This window comes from Sciurus vulgaris, assembly GCF_902686455.1.
Source record: "Sciurus vulgaris genome assembly, chromosome: 8".
In the NCBI taxonomy this organism is placed as follows: Eukaryota; Metazoa; Chordata; class Mammalia; order Rodentia; family Sciuridae; genus Sciurus; species Sciurus vulgaris.
The window spans coordinates 67,894,280-67,907,923 of NC_136468.1; the positions used below are offsets into that span (position 1 = coordinate 67,894,280).

At 45.3% G+C, this 13,644-nt stretch overlaps 1 protein-coding gene across 12 annotated transcripts in view; it reads right to left on the minus strand.

Moving 5' to 3' along the window:
• The window catches only part of ATXN7L1 (ataxin 7 like 1), a 235,901-nt gene that overhangs the window by 112,499 nt on the left and 109,758 nt on the right, over positions 1 to 13,644 (minus strand). The window contains exon 6 of one of the 12 annotated variants that reach the window (XR_013765535.1): positions 12,411 to 13,611. The exons of the other annotated variants lie outside the window; for them this stretch is intronic. The gene's annotated coding sequence lies outside the window, so the exon portion shown is untranslated. Of the gene's footprint in view, positions 1 to 12,410; positions 13,612 to 13,644 lie in introns of those variants that run through there. 12 annotated transcript variants of the gene reach the window in all.

The following is a 13,644-nucleotide window of genomic DNA, read 5'->3' on the forward strand; positions in this document are numbered from 1 at the left end:
GCTCAGTCAAAGGCGGCTCCACTGCAAATTCTTCCTCGGCGGACCAATGAGAGCACTAAGCCCATGGAGCCGGGCAGCAGCAGAGTGGGACAATGACAAAGATGCTCAGCTGCAGATGCTGAGGTGAGGCTTCCTCTGGGCACAGGAACAAAGCCCAAGGAAGGTCGTGTGTGTAGGACTAATCTGCATCCAACTGGACCCTCAATGGCCACGTCCCTCCTTCTCAAACCACACTTCAAGAGCACTGGATCTAACAGAGATCCTTGCACACAATACATCCTTAATTTTCTTTTTCCAATAGTCAGGTCACATGTCACATCTAGTCCCTACAATAATGGGAACATCTCAACATGTTGCTGGCAGTGTCTGATTTCAACCCATCTGAGTCATGAAGTGGGTTCCCCTCGTCGCTTCACCCCTGTGGTGGAAGTGCAGTCAGAGAACAACTTTTCATCCCCCGAAGAAGGGGAGTGAGGAGGCGGGGAGAGGCTGAGGGATGGTTAGCTGGAAGGAGGTTTCAGCAGTTCAGGGTTGAGGGGTTGAGGGATGTGGGTGTTATGGGTTGAGCACCCTCCTCAAAAGATGTCGAAGTCCTAACCTCTAGTACCTGTGGATGTGAACTTACTCAGAAATAGGGTCTTCATAGATGATCACAGACAGTCATTAGGGTGGGCCCTAATCTAATATGAATGTGTCCTTATAAAAGAGGCGGACACACCAGGATAACATCATGAGAAAGATGAAGGTAGAGACTGGGATAATGCAGCACCAAGGAGCAACAAGACAGCCAGCAACCTCCAAAAGCTAAGAGGGCAGAGGACAGATTCTCACCCCAGCCTCAGAAGGAACCAAGCCTACTGACACCTTAATCTGGACTTCTAACCTCCAGAACCATGATACAAATTTCTGTTTAAGATATCCTGAGTATAACACTTTGTTACTGTACCCCCGGCGGAGTTATACAGGGAGTGTCACATCCTTGCTCAAAGGACACATTGTCATGTATCAAGGCAGAGGAGACACAAATGTCTCCTTCAAGAAGCTAGAACTTCGGAGGAGTAAGTGTGTTGTGTTCTGCATGTGGCTCCTAATCCACAGTGGAGATTCTCGATGTTGCTGCAGGGACTTGGCCTTGAAATACAGCTTGTGACCCAATTTCAAGATGATCAGCTTCTTACTGATGTTCTTGAATATACCTGCATTGGAGCAAAACCAGTGGCAATTTCTACGCGGATCTGCTCATCACTATGTTAGGTGATAACCCTTACCGTGGCTTCATGTTTGCCAGGTACTTTCCTAAGTGAATTCATTTTATCTTCACAACCCTCTCACATACGTTCTATGCTTGTGTCCCACTGTAGAGAGGAGAAAATGGAGGCACAGAGAGGTAAAGAAACTTTCCCAAGGCTTCTCTACCAGATATTAGGAGGTGGGATGTGGGCCCAGACAATTTGGCTCTAGAATGCAAAAAAATGACTACTGCCTGATGAGGATACCCTGGGGAGGGTACTGTTTCAAACACTTACATGATTAATCCATTTTAAGCTCTGAAACTATTGTTTTTTTTTTTTTTTTTTCCATATTCACACTTCCAAGAAGTTATTTTAATTTTGACTGGATAACAACCCCCTCCACACACTTTCCATATACATACACACCGGCACAGTCTGGTCCCTCCTACTCACAGGTCACAGGCTGGTGATCCTACAGCTGCACCTAGTAGGTATCTCACAGGGTCCAGCTACTTGCTCCTCCCCTCTCAATACACTTACGCCCACCTTGACTTCTGGTCTTTATAGTCCCAGCTAAAATTATGAAGTGAATGATCCTTTGAGGCTAGCCAAACCTCCTCAGGTCAAGCTCATTGCTTTCCACATTAGAATCTGAAGAGTCTTTTACTTTCCTGGTCAGAGATGAGTGGGAGCATCTGTATGTGACTGGTATTTTGGTGTAAAATAAAAACTCGGTTTTCCTAGGAGAGAAAGCAAAGGAGGAGAGAAAGAGCCACACGGAGGAGGAGCAGGAGAATGAAAAGGGAATAAAGGAAGGAGAGGAAAACCTGAAAACGATTGCCTGCCTGTGCCAAGAACCGTAGCAGCCACTCAGCTTTATTATTCCTGTTGCCAGTGACTTAAGGTTAGGCAGCGCACTGCACAAAGTCAGGGTTGAAGCCTGTGTTCCTTCTGCTGCGACTGCATGAGGGACATGGGGGCTGCTCCCTTGCTCAACAGTTCTGACAGAAGAGACCTTCTCAGTGTGGATTCTTGGTAGGGTAAGGAGGTAGGGTGGGCTGCTCTGATCATCATTTCTGGCACCACCAAGGGAGTGAGCCCTCCAAGGTCCCAAGTGTCCTTGAGGGGCTGTGGTTGTGCCAAATGTCACACAGCTGTTGCACAGTGGCCAGGCAGTGACCACGTTCTGATACTTGGGCCTTTGGACCCACCTGCTGTTGATACTAGCAGTGCCAAAGGGGATCCAGCTTCCTTTCAGAATCCTCCGGCGAGACGCCCTGGTGGTTCCTGACTCCTTCCAAATCTGCTTGCTAACTTATGAGGAAATAGATCTTTCCGCCTCAGTAACAACAAAATTGGTCTTTGCATCTGTGAAAATTATGCTCTCGATGACAGCAATCCCGAACATTAATCAAGTATCAATCACTGACATGAGTGGAAAATAGAGCTGGCGTCTTTATTCAAGTCTTGTTTTGAGCAAAGCAAAGCGAGGGCTGATTGCGGAGGAAACCCCTTAATGGGTCTGAAACAGCACAGCGGGTGGAAAGAGAGCGGGGAGGCTGAGGCCTGCTTCAGTCCCCGCTCCTTCCTGAGAGGGCTGTGCTGGCCTGGCAAGAGAAATGTGGTCTCCTCTCAGGTCACCGAAGAACCAAGTGCGAGGACACACAAAGAGCACAGCCCATGTGGGCCCCGCCCAGGAGCAATGAACTGTCAAACACACATACAATAACTGGGGAGAAGGAATCCACTGGGAAGAGGGTCCCCTCTCCTGCCCAACTGTTAGCTCAGAATGTATTTAGATGCACAGGGTCCACACCAGGGGACTACACCAGGGGACTGTTCTGTTTTCATTCCCATTCAGGTTTATGAGCTGCCTGGTTCCCACCAAGAGGGCTTGTTCTGCTCCTTTTGCAGAATTGCCTGACTTCCTTTGTGTTGATCCTATCTTCCCAGCCTCAGATCTTACCCCTTAAAAAGCCTTCCATCCTCAAATGTGCAATCCGAATCCAATCACAAGGCAACGTCATGCAAACGGAAACGAGGACATTTTACAGAATATGTGGCTTGTAATCTTCAAAAGTGTTAAGACCACGAACAGCAAAGGAGACTAAAGAGATACAGCTCAACACAACGTGCAATTCTGTATTTAGACCTTGTTTTTTTCCCTACAAAGGATAAGGGGCAAAAATCAAATAAGGTCATATTAATGATGCGAGTTTCCTGATTTTGATAACTGTACTATGGTAAGAGGATGTCTTTATTTTTAGAAAGTATACACTGAAATATTAAGTGGTAATAAGACATAATATTGGAACTTACTCTCAAACAGTTCAGAAAAATATACAAAATATAAAATACATGTATGTATATATATATATATATATATGTGCATATTACATAGGGGAGAGGCGATGTTTTCTGTAAATATGAAATTACTTTCGTGCCCCCAGAAAAACACTCCACAATTCATGTTCTTTCCTTTTCCCTTTGTGCTCAGGCTTGGGGTTTTTGTTGTGGGCTGTGTATAAGAATTCCTTTTGTGTTTCCATTCCACTTGACTTACAGGCAAGTAGCATTACAGTGGGGGTCCTCCGAGATCACCTAATCGGAGCCTTCCAGGAGGTGCACGCAGGCCTGGAGGAGCCTATGGCTGCTGCCACCTCCCTGAGTGGCCCCTGAGCTGGTCCTGGGTTCTAGGTGCCCTTTCCTCTGCTTCACACTGCATGGCTATGCAACCCATCAGCCTGCAAAGGAGTGACAGATGTGACAGGATATGGATCCCCTCTGTCTTTGGGAGTCAGTGTCTGTTGACTCCAGTCTGGGCTATAATATGAAAAATGTCAGGAAGCTGCTCTCATCCCATCTGTTCTCATGGCTGTGAGTAACACCTATATGCTAAACAGTCTCAAATTTGTCTCTCCAACCCTGACCTCTGCCTGAACTCCACAATTCTCCACCCAACTGCTGACTCTTGGTCATTGAATCAATGCCTCTTACAGAATATGTTCAAAACCAAGTGCTGGATTTCTCCCAGACCCTGCTTTTTCCTTTCTCAGGCACAGTCAGCATTACCATTTGCTCAGCTGTTCAGGCCCACACCTAAGGATCATCCTGGCTTCCTGCTGTTCTGGCACTCCTTGCATCCAAACCCTCAGCAAGTCTTGCAGGCCCTGCCTCCCAGTCCTGTCTGGAATCTGCTCCATGCAGGTCTCCATTGCTTCTTGTCTGGTCTTCACTAAGCACCTCTCAGGTGTCCTATTCCATCTTCCCCTGTCTACTGCATTCCCAACCAGCACCTGGAGCGAGACTGTTCCTCCCTGGCTCAGAAATGTCCCAAGGCTTCGGTGTCACTTAGAATAAAATCTAAATCCGTACAAGGCTTTCCCTGCTTGGGTCCCTCCCTGGGGGTCGACCCCCTTTCTCACCACGCTTCACTTTGGAAGAGTCCAGGCACCTCATCCCTTGTTGCTCCAGGAGGATGGACCTGGGATGCCCCAGCTTCCGGGGCTTTTCCCCGCTGCTCCCTCTACTCTGGCCAGGTGTGCACAGGTCCACTCATTCATGGCACTCTGCAGCCTCACCTGATTATCTTATGGAAAAGCACAGACTTTTCTTCACCTGACCTTACACACTTTTTAGTTTATCATCTGCATCCCCTGTGAAGCTCCTAGAGACAGGGAATCTACATGGTTCCCTTTGAACCCAGCCATATTTGAACTAAAATAGAAGCTCAATATCTAGTTGTTAAATTAATGAATGCAAGCATTGTTAAGTCAAACAAGTGGAACAATATATATAATACAGCAATTTATTAAAAAAAAAAAAAGAAAGAAAGAAAGAAAGAAATCCAGTGATTGCTTCGGAACCAATGTGGGGAATGGTTCCAGGATCCCTGAAGACATCAGGATCAGAGGACGTGTGTTCTTTATATAAAATGGTGTAATATTTTCATATAATCTATGTATATTCTCCTGCATTCTTTAAAGCATCTATAGGTTACATATAAAACCTATTACTATGCAAATAGATATTATACTATATTGCATATTCTTTTTTTTTTTTTTTTTTTTTTTTTTTTTGTGGTGCTGAGGATTGAACCCAGGGCTTTGCACATGCTAGGCTAGTGCTCAACCACTGAGGTATACCCCCGGCACCCTGCTCCCTGTTTCTTTCTGTAGACACAATTAAAATAATATTTCTAAGCTGCAGTTGATTGAATTCATAAATACAGGACTTGAGTACATGGAGAGCCAACTGTCTATACATCTGTTTCGGATTTCTGGGAGGGTGAATGGTGGATAGAGGGAGTAGCAGGGGGACATTTCACTATATATGTTTTTAGAACCTTTCGAATTTTGTATAGGGGCATGTATTACCTATTTAATACATTTCAAATATAAAAACACCTCTCCATCCAACTTGACGCCTGGCCTGTGGGACCCATGACTAGTTCAGGCAAGTCAGGTTTGAGGGCCTTGTAACTCTCTCTGCTGGACCTGTTAATGTTGCTGGATGTTCATAATCCTTATGGTAAAATGACTGTGAGAAGCCATATTCACAGTAGACTTAGTTTGCATTTGTGAGAAGGGTCGAAGAGCAACAGCAGAATGATGGACTTGGACTTTGGAAGCCTGGGAGAGTGGTCCAGCTCCCTCTTCACCTGCAGGACTCTGGGCAAGTCACCGTCTGATCTCAGTGGGTCTCAGGTTCTTCTACTGTAGTTAGGGGGTGAGGAGGTCAAATCTGGTCAATCTGGAGGTTTTTTCCTAGCTCTAGCATTCTACAGTTTTGTTTGATTAGATGTTGCTGTTGGATCACACAAAAGGATAGGTCCTATGCTATTCTTTCTGAGATCCATGCAGACATAGCCCTGATGTGGCAGAAATCTTCTGGCCCAACAGTGACACAACCATGTGCCCTCCTGGTCACCTAAGCCAGGGTATAACTGAGCCAGGAAGCTGAGATTCACCCTCCCAATTCTAGAGGCTTCCAACTCAAGTCTGGATCTTAAGACTTTTACCCTTTATGTCTCTGCTAACTTTTGCCGGAAGGGTGGTGGGTATTGGGGATTGAACCCAGAGACACTGTACCATTGAGCTATATCTGCAGCACTTTTTCTTTTCTTTCTTCTTTAAATTTTTTTTTTTTTTTTTAAATTTTAAGACAGGCTCTCATTAAGTTGCTTAGGGCCTTGATAAGTTGCTGAAGCTGGCCTTAAACTTATAACCCTCTTGCCTCAGCCTCCCAAGGTGCTGGGATTACAGGCGTGCATCCTGGCTCTGCGAACTTTTAAAAATTTTTTTTATTTTTATTTTTAGTTGTAGATGAACACTATACCTTTATTTGACTTATTTATGTGGTGCTCAGGATCAAACCCAGTGCTCCATGCATGTGCTACAGCACACTACCATTGAGCCACAACCCCAGTCCACTGCAAATTTTTTTGTTGGCTAAGTGAAGCATTCTGAGAAGCTGCTACACATGAGCTGAGCAAAAATGACTCTCAGAACCAGGCATGGACAGGGCTGCCTCTATGTCCCCAGAGCCAGGCCCACCCTCAAGATCAAGGAAAATGTTAGGTAGTTTTATGAGCCAGCAGGGTAGACTAATTAGAGCACACTTTCTTTGCCTGAAAAATGCTGGCAAGAAAAATATTATGAACGACAAGAGCTTTTAGCATGTTTGGGAACAGGTCCAGTGTTGGCAGGTGTGTGTATGTTGTGGGTGGGGGTGGGGAGACAATGCTTGGGCATCAATTCTCAAATTATGTGCATGAAGTGAAGGAAGGAAATGGTCTAGAGGCATAGGGAATTTGCCTCTCACTTTGGAATGTCCCACATTATTGTTTTTCGGTATTAGATTTGTCTTGCTGACTATGTTAGACTGAGACTAATGTTAAGATCATTTTAAGTTCTGTCTGCACATGTGTTTTGGATTCCAGAGAAATTCCCTGCAGGATCAAAGAGTCCTCTCTAGATAGTCCCCAAATAGAGTTTAGGGTACATGAGAAAATGCTTACATCACTAGTCATAAGAGAAATGCAAATCAAAATCTCATTGAGATATCATCTCATCCCAGTAAGAACGGTTATTATCAAAAGACTAAAGATAACAAGTGCTGGCGAGGATGCGGAGAAAGGGAACCCTTGCACACTGTTGGTGGAAAGGTAAATTGGTGCAGCCATTATGGAAAGCAGCATGGAGGTTCCTCAAAGAACTAAACCTAGAACTACCATGTGATCCAGTGGTTCCACTCCTGAGCATATATATCCAAAGGAAATGAAATCAGTATGTCAAAAAGACATCTGTGAGCTGGGCATGGTGGCACATGCCTGTAATCCTAGAGACTCAGGAGGCTGAGGCAGGAGGATCCAGGGTTCAAAGTCAGCCTCAGCAAAAGCAGGGTGCTAAGCAACTCAGTGAGACCCTGTCTCTAAATAAAATACAAAATAGGGCTGGGGATGTGGCTCAGTGGTTAAGTGCCTCTGGGTTCAATCCCCCCTACCTGTCTACCCGCCAAAAATCTGCATTCCCTTGTTTATTGTTGCACTGTTTACAACAGCCAGGAAATGGAAACAACCCAAGTGTCCATCAACCTATGAATGTATAAAGAAAATATGGTACATGTACACAATGGAATTCTCTTCTACCATAAAAAGAATGAGACCCTGTCATTTGGGACAACCTGGTTGGAGTTGGAGATCATTATGTTAAATGAAATAAGCCAGGCACAGAAAGACAAGTACCACATGATCTCACACATGGAATCTAAAAAAGCTGATCTCACAAAAGTTGAGAGTCTAGAATAGTGGTTACCAGAGGCTGGGTGGGGGAGGGAGGGGGAGAGAGGGAGGGGCAGAGGTCAATTAATGGATCCCAAGTTACAGTTAGGTAGGAATAAGACTTTCTAGTGTGCTTTTATGCACAGAAGGGTGATTGCAGAGAGCGATTATGTACTGCATATCTCAGAAAGCTAGAAGATTTTTAAATGTTTTTGCTATACAGAAGTGATTCAAGTTTGAAGAGACAGATATGTTTAGCATGATTACACAACGTACAAGGTGTATCAAAACATTGCATAGTATCCCATTATCTTACAGATTTTTTGTGGCATCAATTAATAAAATAAATTTAGTTCAAAATAGGGTACAGTGTGCATGTATGAATATGTAACAACAAATCCCATCATTATGTACAACTATGATGCACCAATAAAACATGTGGGGGAAAAGGATGCAAAGTACTGGAAAATTAAAAAAAGAAAAAAATAAAAGATACAGTCAGTGCAGAAGAGTAAGGAAGGGTACACCATCATGCTGCAAGTAAATAGGAATGAGAAACTTTCAAAAGAGACTGGACGATACCTGTGGTTTGGGTTTCTTAACCAATGTTTTTATGCCTGTTCTGTCTTTATTTTGAAAGCTTGAGAGTTCTAGCCTTTGGAGATGTCATTTGGGGGGGTGAGGGCCGGGGACAGGAAGTTCACAGTTGTCACACTCAGAAAAAAGGCCACCAGGAGAGGTTGTGAAAACTCTAGCTGGAGAGTAAGGAAGAGAGGAAGCCACATTTAGGCTGGTGGATTTGATCATATGAAGGTTTTTTTTTTTGGCAGGTCTGGGTAAAGCTTGCACTTTTTTTTTTTTTTTAATTAAAAAGCCCCAGACACATTGTAATTCAGTCCAATTGTGTGCTGTCACCCTTGACACCTCCTCCCCAGGACACCTGTAGAAAGCCACTGTTGGCTGAGTTCTGCATATGTGCTGCCTAGAAAATGGGACCAGTCCCCGAGGTTTCTCCCTGCACTTGAATAGAAAACCTTCAAGTACTTCAGCTGTTCCCAGAGGAGCCTAGTAGGCCTTCAAGACAGGAGAAGTGGGGGCCTTGCTTTTCTTCCTCCTCTCACTGAAACAGCACCCAGAACAGTGTGTATAAACTGCAGACACTTAGAAAGAGGTTGAGGTTGAAAACTGTGTTTTAACACCAAAGGAAGGTTAAGTCCCCATTTCCAGCCCCAAGGCCTCTTCTGTTGTTAACCCATCAGCATTTCAAACAACGTATTTTGTGAACAGTTAAATATGACGGATACTATGATTTCATAGTTACGATGGCATTTTTTAAGATGACATTTTTATCAATCACTCTTTTGAGAGACAGTTTCTTTCACCTCAGAAGAGAGCCCTAGCCTAACGAAAGGCTTTTCTTTCTTAATTTTTTTAAAAATAATTTTTTGGTTGTTGATGGACCTTTATTTTTATTAATTTATATGCATTGCTGAGAATCAAACCCAGTGCCTCACACATGCTGGGTGAGTGCTCTACCACTGAGCCACAACCCCAGCCTGGCAAGTGGTTTGGCATACAGGCCTCCCATGATCTGTGGTCTCCCACACTGGCTCCTCTCATCTTGCTACCTGATCCTGTCACTTCAGTTGGCTGGCTGTCTCCTGTGTCACATTCCTCTTAATGCTGTAATAACTGTATAAGACTGTGTCATTGGGGTCACAGATGAATCTTGACTTAACTATTCCCCAATTGCCGAACATTTTTCTACTTCCCTTCTCTGTATTTTGCCAGGAAGGGTGTAAGGAGTTATCTAGTCCAGGGGCTCCTGACAGTGGCCAGTTGCTAGACTATATATGGGACAATAGGGAAGGCAGGAGGTGAGGGTCTTAGACCCTTTCCACTGAATATGTTATAATATGCATAGAGCAGAAGACATTGGTTACCTGTGTGCCACCTGATGACTTCTGACAAACAAAATTGATGTGATCCTGCAATATGTATAATCAGAAAAATGAGAGATTATATTCTACTCATGTATGATCTGTCAAAATGTATAAATGTATTCTACTGTCATGTACAACTAATTAGAACAAATAAAATAAAATAAATTTAAAAAAAACAAGACCTGAAAGGCTGGAAGTGAGGGAGGCTTTCACCAATCCTTACTTTGGGATCTAGTCACTTGAGATTCTGATTCCTGGATCTGAGATAAAGACCAGGTATTTGCATTAAGATGTACTCTGGCTGGGCGTGGCTGTGCGTGCCTATAATTGCAGTGGCTCAGGAGGCTGAGGGAGGAGGATGGTGATTTCAAAGCCAGCCTCAGCAACTTAGTGAGGCCTTAAGCAACTTAGTGAGACTCTGTTTCTAAATAAAATACAAAAAAGGGTTGGGGGTATTGCTCAGTGATTGAGGGCCCCTGGGTTCAGTCCCCGGAAAAAAAAAAAAAAAAAAAAAAAAAATACACTCTGGGGTTTTCCTCTGCCCACAACTTGAAGACTACTGGTCTACCACATGTGTCATCTGGGGAGGTGAGGGTGGAGACAGTGAGCTGTTAGACCAGAATCACTTGGTCCTCCATCTGGGGATAAAAACAATCCTTCAAACAACCCACAGTTCTATACCACGAACCAGTCAGGATTCAACTGAAGAAGCAGAACTACCAGGCAGGATGTAGAGATGGAGATACATCTGTACACGTATGGACTTGTCGTGGGCATGTGGCCTTTCACAGTAGTAAGAGCTGGTTCCGTAGGCTCTGTAAGCTTTTGTGGCTGGTGCTCAAGTGTGAAGTCCATAGGGTGGGACAGCGGCATGCCAGGTGAGGGAGATGGGAGCCATGGGGAACCCCATGAGGACGGATCCAAACCTGTCACTGCTTGTTGCCTTTGACCTTGTTGGCATGGATATCATGTGGAAGTCAAAGCTTTTCACCACGGAGTTAAACACAGACACCTGGTTAGGAGTTGAAGTTAAAGGAGAATCTGGAAGGTGGAGCAGCTGCAGGCCCAGTTGGTTGCTAAGTGATGGAATATGTGTTGGAAAATGGTTGTTGCTTTTCTCCATCCTCTAAATCTCCTAAGAACTTCCCTTGTAGTCTGTCCCAGTTAGCAACCTCCAGGGCAGGGAATTCTGGGAAATGGAGTCGGCCTACCCAAGTGGAACCCTGACAAAGCCACAACAGCCCCATCTGACCACCAGGCCTCTAGCAGGGCTGCACACAGCGACCACACGTGGCATTTGGCTTCCCAGGTTGCTCTAAAGCGCCGTCAAGGCTGAGAAGCACTGGCCATCAGCTGACAACTGATGTGAACCTTAATACTGTCCCCAACCTGGGTCCCAAGAAGGTAAATTCTGTTTTCTCTCTTGCCCCAAGAAGAGTGTAAAAAGGCCTGGTGACCTTTTTCTAAGTCCTAATGTTGTTTTTCTCATTATCCTGCCTTTCTTCCATCTGTCGTTTCTTAGCTGAGACAGCCACAACCCTCCTGCAGTCCTCAGCACAGTGGCTGCACGTTGAATGAAGCCATCCCTGGTTATCCTGGTGCTAAGTGGATTAGGAGCACAGACGGAAAGACCGTGATCATCCTAATGCCATCAAGCTCATGGCAAACTGAAGACTCGGACGTTTTCACTATTAAGCTTCTAAATAAAGCATCTCTTCCTCCTAGGCACAAACTAATTAAGTGATTATACACAGCAAAGTGGTCAGTGAACACTTAACCACTGTGATATGAGCAACAGAGTTGGCGGGAGCTGCAGGCTTGCAGGTGGCTGAGCTGCCACTGCTGAGTCCTCAAAGATGGCTGGAAGAGAAGCCGGGCAGAGCTGTCATAGGACAGGAAGCAGGAGGGGAGCTGGGGCTAGGAAGAGCACTGGTTCAAGTTATAGCACTGCCACTAACTGGCAGTGGGGTCTTGGGCAAGTCACATGTTTTTCTCAGATTCAGTCAGTCCTAGCTCCTGCATGGGGCCATTGAGAACATCAACAAAGAACAGGTGTGAAATGGCCTGAGGGGAAGAGAGTCTACAAGCTTGGACCTCAATGGCAAGGCAGGAGTTCTGTCTCTGTTACAGACAACACTGGTACAAGTCAAGGCTCGAGAGATGACAGGTTACTACAGATCCCATTTTCTTTTTCCTATCTATGCTGTGGTTGTTTCTTTTTTCTTTTTTGGTACCAGAGGTTAAACTCAGGGGCATCTAACCACTGAGCCACACCCCGAACCCTCTTTTGTATTTTATTTTGGGACGGGGTCTCCCTGAGTTGCTTAGGGCCTTGCTAAGTTGCTGAGGCTGAACTCTTGATCCTCCTGCCTCAGCCTCCCAAGTTGCTGGGATTACAGGCGCGTGCCACCACGCCCGGCTTGCTGTGGTCATTTCTAATGAGTCTAATGACATGACTGATTAAAACAAGGTCTCTGGGATTAAGCTGGGGTTTCTGTTGTCTATGCTCGTCCTCCAACCCTCCCCCGCCCCCCGCCGACAGCTGACAGCTGAAGTGCAGCAGAGCCACCCATTCTACACTCTGTTTGTACAGAAAGAAGCCTTCTAAGAAACCACAACAGCAAGTGTCTTTCACAGCATCTCTGTGGAGTAAATCGGGCAGGCTCAGGCAGTGCCACGTTAAGCTCATTGGACTGTGCTTAGTATTCATGGTTGCTTACTCTGCCTGAAATAGATTTTAGGCTTTCTGAGAACAAGGGCTGAATCTGGATCCCCCTTTCTTTGCATTTTCACCAGGACAGTAGAGTAGAAAATGTACTGGACATAGGGATCCAAGCTGTAGGTTCTAGTCACAGCTCTGCCCTTCAAAAGGCAGCCTCAACTGCCTCCTCCACACTTCGTAGGATTATTGGGTGCTGCAAATTAGACAATGTGTCGGAAAATAGTCTAGAGCCCCCAAAGTGCTGTGCCTGCAGGTAAAATGTGTAAGAGCTGCTACTTCTCAAAAATAACAGGCTAGCTGGTTTTCTTGGTGACGACGGAAGCAGAGGGCAGAAATGGTCTGCTCTAGATTACCAATGCGGAAACCAATGGGATGGAGGTAGGGGAGAGGTGAAATGCCCAGGAACCTTCAGAGTGACAGGAGATGGCTTCCTCACTATCCACCATGGGAGGGCTCTGAACTTTCTCTTTTGCTTCAGAGGAGAAGAGTCTTTGATTTATAGGCTCATTTTTTTTCCCCATTAAATGTTTATTGAGCACCTACTCTACACTGAGGGCTATGCCAGGAATTAAGAATTGAATGATGAGGAAAAAGGAGGAGGTCATTGTTTATTCCCAAACAGGCTTGGGTTTAGGCATATGCACCAAGAGTTGGATAATAGTCCAACAAAACAAAAGTATTAGGAATGAATAGCAGAAGTGACCACCACCCTGGCCAAGGGACAGTACTGTGCCAATGTGCACCCCCAGGCCCTTATGTGAGTCTAATCCATGAGTAGCACCTTTCTTCTCCCAAAGGATCCAGACTCCCAGGTTTACAGTCCTCACTTCTGTGTATTTACTCATGACACCAGGTGTATATCCTGAGAAGGTCCTTCCTTCCTTCCTTCCTTCCTTCCTTCCTTCCTTCCTTCCTTCCTTCCTTCCTTCCTTCCTTCCTTCCTCCCTCCCTCCCTCCCTCCCTCCC